The 6,000-nt window shown below is 40.0% G+C and overlaps 1 protein-coding gene across 3 annotated transcripts in view; it reads right to left on the bottom strand.

Annotated features, from left to right (window-relative positions):
* Positions 1 to 468: 468 nt before the first annotated feature.
* The window catches only part of LOC127467238 (SLAM family member 5-like), a 28,784-nt gene continuing 23,252 nt past the window's right edge, over positions 469 to 6,000 (bottom strand). For 2 of the 3 annotated variants that reach the window (XM_051778956.1, XM_051778957.1), the window contains one exon: positions 469 to 2,864. The gene's annotated coding sequence lies outside the window, so the exon portion shown is untranslated. Of the gene's footprint in view, positions 2,865 to 4,202; positions 4,867 to 6,000 lie in introns of all 3 variants that reach the window. The other variant, XR_007903023.1, reaches the window with a different exon arrangement.

The raw sequence follows: 6,000 nt of genomic DNA, 5'->3' as shown, positions 1-6,000 counted from the left end.
GAATTTTCAAAACCACACTCTATGTGAGACTTCTGCTTGCTGTTTAACATTAAATTGCATGGGATGAATGGAGAGACCATTAAGTGGACCAGTATAGTTTCTGGGAGCAATTTCAGACTGTTCCTCCAGACAATCATTTTTTTACCATTATTTCTCACATTAATATCAAAAAACAAGCCTTTGTCCAAACAGGAAAACAAGCTACAGGTTTACTCTTACCACAATACACATGCTAAAGGACGTCTTTCTCTGGAGACTTGTTAAAAAGTTACTAAGAAGCAGACAGCATTATCCTGATAAACGCATTGATGGAACAATTGAGGACAGTTGGCTTAGGAACAGTGACTTCAAAATAATCTTAATCTGAATTGATTTTTTTTATATATATATATATATATATTTGGGATCAGATGCTGACTTCTAAGGTTAAATAAAAAGCGTATGTGTATATCACAAAAAAGACAAAAGTTTTTGACATCTTAAGTATTTTTTTAATAAATTACAAACAAATATTTACAGACAACAGTAGAGGTAAGGTATCTAGCCCTACAAAAAGATCATATGAAATGCAGTGCAGTTCCTGTAAAATGCTTAAATGGTATGTGTAGTAATAAGCAAAAAGTTCATTTTCTGTAGAGTCTGTACTTCTTACCATAGGACATGGTAAGGGCACAAGTTACCTGTGATCCTTCTCATACTGTTAGTTAAGACATAGAGGATAGAGGTCTGAAGGGTACAGGGTCATAGAAACAAAACAGACCTCAGAAAGAAAAAAATTGGCAGAAGGGGCCAGAAGATAAATGCACAAATGCATGCAGTGTAGAAAGCAAGGAGGTAGAATTTTAGTCTTCCACGAATTCACAGAACTAAATGAGCTTGGAGACTATCAGGCCATGCTGATAGTCAGGAAAATACGCAGGTAAATCAGAAGATTCAGCTTGGCTAAGCAGTTGTGGATGCCCCATCACTGGCAGCGTTCAAGGTCAAGTTGGATGGGGTTTTCAGCAACCTGGTCTACTGAATGACATCCTTGTCAATGGCACTAGATAATCTTTAAGTCAAGTTTGCAGATGACACCAAATTGTGGACAGTCAGTCAACACAGAATCATAGAATCAGCTGGGTTGGAAGAGACCTCTGAGATCATCAAGTCCAACCCTTGATCCACTACCGCTGCGGTTACTAGGCCACGGCATTAAGTGCCACATCCAGTCACTTTTTAAAAATCTCCAGGGACGTAGATCTCCACTACTTCCCTGGGCAGCCCATTCCAGTGTCTGATCACCCTCTCTGTAAATTCTTTCTAATATCTAACCTAAACCTTCCCTGGCACAACTTGAGACCATGCCCTCTTGTCTTGCTGATAGTTGCCTGGGAAAAGAGACCAACCCCCACCTGGCTACAACCTCCTTTCAGGGAGATGTAGAGAGTGATGAGGTCTCCCCTGAGCCTTCTCTTCTCCAGGCTGAACAGCCCCAGCTCCCTCAGCCTCTCCTCATAGGTCTTGTGCTTGAGTCCCTTCACCAGCCTAGCTGCCCTCCTCTGGACCTGCTCCAGGACCTCAGTATCCTTCCTGAACTGAGAGGCCCAGAACTGGACATGGTACTCCAGGTGTGGCCTCACCAGTGCCTCACCATACTAAAGGACTGCCCGACAGAGAGACCTAGACAGGTTAAAATTAAAAAAGGACAAATGTAAAGCTCTTGGAAAGAGGAACCACTTGTAATAATACAAGCCAGGATGTGGCTGGCAGGGGAGCAGTTCTGTTGAAAAGAAGCAGAGGGACATCAATAAGCAGCAAGTAGAACATGAGCCAGCAGTGTTCCCTGGCAGCAAAGGCAGACAACAATATCCTGGTCTGTATTAACAGGAGCTCAGCCAGTAGATTGAGAGTAGAGATTATCCTCCTCTACTCAGCACACATTGATTAGACTGCATTTAGAATACTGCATTGGAGCCCTTCAAGAAGGCAGAGATCAATTAAATTGGAGTAAGTTCAGTGAAGGGCTACCAAGATGGTCAGAGCACTTGTCCTGCAAAGAAGGAGAAGCTGAAGGCACTGTACTTGTTCAAGTCTGGAGAAGAGTAAGCTTTAGGAAGGTACCTAGCAGCATCCTTCCCATACTTACTGATCATTAAACTGATCATCAAGAAGATGGAGACAGTAGTTCCAGTTGGGAGAATGGAAGATAATGGGCATAAGTTGGAACAAGGAGAAAGATGAAAGGTAACGTCATGCAAAAATTATAAAAAGCTTTAGATAAAAAATAAACCACTGCTAATAGTAATGCAACTCTGTTCCAGTGCAACAACAAACTGAAATGTAGTTTAATCACAATGTGAACCACTGCCATGAGATGATCAGTTTGCCAGGCTTCTGCCAACTCCAGGACACAGCTTTGTCTGGAGCACTGAGTTCCTGTTACATAACCAAGACTAGAAAATACAACTTCCATCCATCTGGGTCTGCTGAAGGATGAGCTGTCTTTCTTCTGACTATAAAAAGGTACTGATCAAAAATTGCATAGAAAGCTGAGCAGTTAGGCCTTAGCTCTTACATTCTGTGTTAGTAGAGCACTAAAAACTCCATACAAAACAACCCAAAAGACTTTTTCCATGATTCAGTCTATTTATCTTCACACAGTAACACTAGAAAATGAGGCTGTCCCCTTTGAGAAAAAAAAAATAGGCACTGGAAACTGCTTGACTAGTCTTCAAAGTGGTTCTTTATAAAGCTCTGATAACTTCATTGTATGTGGAAGACCTTCAAGGGAAGAGGTAGCAGCTTCTTCGCCACTGAATTTTACAGCTTCTCTTCCATCTTTCTTTGCTCCAAAAAGCAATTATTTGCTCATGATTTAAGATCTGAAACAAAAGAATAAGAAAGTACACAGGTAAATTACTGTCTTTTCTTCTAGAAATTTAAGGAATTATATGAGAATACTGCAAACTTTAAATACTATTAAAGTGTGAAGATGAATTAAGACACTGTCACGTGACTTACAATAACCCAATTAGAGCAGCCATGTGACCCATGGTATCTGATAGCCACTAGATATTTTACCCAAATTATCTGTTTATGATTAGACATGTTCCTCTGCAACTGGAACATGTTAAGAACATTTATTACTTACTGCTGGCCACCTGCTAAGCTGGTAATCTGTGAAGCTGTTCTGATTTGGTGACTTTGGATCACACAACCAGGCAATTAAGACCACTTCTATGTAAAGGTTTTATGCCTGTAATGTCAGTATCAGTCATGCATCACACATGCACGTGATGCTGCTGCTATTTCTTCCACACAGTATATGCCAAGTGCTTTTGGAGTTTTCTCTTTTGACAATTGCAAATACAGCTCTTATTTGACAAGGAGGAAACTGAAGGCAAAGGGAAGTTACAGTACAGGAAGTTAGCATCCAGCAAGTCCAATACTACGTGCCCAACCTAACTCACCACACGCAACATGCATCAACCTCTAACCAGGCTGATTTCCAATGAAGCACACACAAGCCCGCTTACATCGGTGTTTCCACCTTGGTGCACACACAGTAACTCCATAAGAGCAACCACCTGGATGTGCCAAGGCACTATGCCCTTCAGTTTTTGCTTCTATTTTGATAGCACTATCTGCCCCTCTCACTCTAGCTCAGCATCACTCCAACCTAGGATAAGATAATGGTAACATATGATACTTACCTCTGTAGACAAAGAGGAAAAAAAAGATGTCCCTAGTCTGGTCCTCACAGTGTTCCTAGATCAGCCTGAAGTATTTTTGTGATTTCTATGTTTAAAATCCAAGCAGGTTTACTGCTTTACCTTCAGTTGACTTATGCCAGCTTGATGACAAGACTAAAGAACATGACCAAATGCCAGCTGGGGCAGATGTGGGGGTGTGTGAAATACTTCCTTGTGTCTATGCAGTGAGAGGGTCTAAACATGAAAAAGGGTTCTCTCATTTTACAGTTGTGGTCTTAAGCATCAGGTTTCATACTTCCCACAAACCACGCAAAATGTTCTGTTCTCACATGGCTCGCAAACAGCACTAAAGCAGGCACAGCTATATCTGACGTCTTGGCACGATGTAACAACAAAACCATTTCATATGTTAAACCTTTAAGTGTGACATAGGGGCACAGTTCAGCCAAGTACACAGCCTGTGCAAAGCAGCACATCACACAGGCCAGGAATAATACACTGACTTACTTCATTTGGTGTTCAGTATTACTCCTTGGTAACTAACAGGATATGACTCAGTTATTAGGAGACGTCACAGCTTCCTCTACAGTTGTACAGCCCTGTTTCAAGTCTGCTTCCTTGTTTCAGGACGGTTTCATCAGCAGCTTTGTCCACATCACAGAGTCAGGTTTCTTATACTTAGTCCTAACTGCCTCCCACCCTTCCACTTGTCCATGTTTCTTCACATTCAGAGATTTTTTTCTCTTTACAGCATTGTTTTCAGCAAATATCAGAATGTGATTGCTTGGCTGGTAATTCAACAGAGGTATCAAACTTGGCAGAACAAAAAACTTTGCAGTAGTAAGGTGCCACTTGCTTCCACATCACTGTGCCTTTTGAGAATCTTTAAATGGATTATCTGCATCAGCAGGCTCCAAAGTGGGTGTGTACAAGGCAATCCATTGTGGTGCAGAAAAAAAATATTTTTGCACCATTAATAAAATTTAAAAATTAAAAACACTGCTTATTTCATCCCTATAATTTTTAAATTTTTGTGCATATTTTAGAATGTATATAATAATTATGGTAGTAATCATATATAATTTATAAATAAATATGTATAAATTGTGTGTATATGTTCAAAGTATTTTATTGATGTGGTGCACCATCAAAAAAGTTTGGGGACATTGATCTACAACACAAAAAGCAGAAACCAGTATGAGATACTCATAGTTATACCATTCAAATAAGGACTGTATGACAGATAAAACAACATCTTTCCTTTTCCTTCCAGGAAAGAAAAATCATTCACAGTCAATCCGCAAACTTAATTTCTTAACAAATAAAAATGCTTTGATACACACTAGCTTATAGTACACATTTTTTAAAAACTTCTTACATTTTCTTTTTCAACATTTAAGTCAGATAAAAAAAATTTCAAAAGAAGAAGTTTCTGGTGTCTCAGTTAATCAGCTTGGAGACAAAACCAGTCTCAAGTTGGAAGGCATCTGTAAGGATCATGAAGTCCAACTCCCTGCTTCTCTTGGGACTACCTAAAACTAAACCACATGACTAAGAGAGCAATGACTACACTCTAATTTTGGCTTCCAAAGCACCTGGTAGCGTAGCAGAAAATCACACTGAAGACTTATCTGTAAAAAATCCAAAATTCCTATCTGTGAAACAGAAAGTTGAGTTGAAGCTATAGCATGGTGCTAGATCTCAAAGTCTTTGATCCTTGTGACAGCCAGGTGGTAAACATAGAAGTAATTTCCTCAACCTGGTAGATTCAGTGGTACCATGGAGAAGTGAAATCATCTGCCATCAATAACTGTGAATGTCTCAATTTCCCAAGGGTACAGTTGAAGTGCGTGATCTGCTTAGAAGTAATTTCACTGCAGTTGTGTAAGATTTTTTCAGAAGTCCAAACCAAACCATTCTGTGATTCTAAGCAAAACTGTGCATAAATATGTAATAGAACTTTCTCACTGCTGGTGTGTCTGCAAAGCTTACATGGACTAAGATGGTACTAAGAACCATTGCTGGACTTTGAATCCATCTGTTGAGGGCAATAAACATACTGCCTTACTGACTCCTCAGACTATAAGCCTTTATCACTTGTTAAGGCATGGAATAAAGTCAAAGTGCAAGCATGAGCAAGAGGTGAGTTATTAATGAATATCAGCAACAGTCAATCCTGCATTTTTAAACTGTGTCCTGCTCTGGGCCCCCCAACAAGAAAAAACCTGGACTTGTTGGAACAAGTCCAGAGGAGGGCCACAAAGATGATCAAAGGGCTGGAACACCTCTCCTATGAAGACAGGCT

The sequence above is a fragment of the Manacus candei genome, unplaced genomic scaffold (assembly GCF_025592945.1).
Source record: "Manacus candei isolate 608988 ecotype Guabito, Panama unplaced genomic scaffold, ASM2559294v1 h1tg000014l, whole genome shotgun sequence".
NCBI lineage: Eukaryota > Metazoa > Chordata > Aves > Passeriformes > Pipridae > Manacus > Manacus candei.
This window is presented reverse-complemented; position numbering and strand designations above follow the sequence as displayed.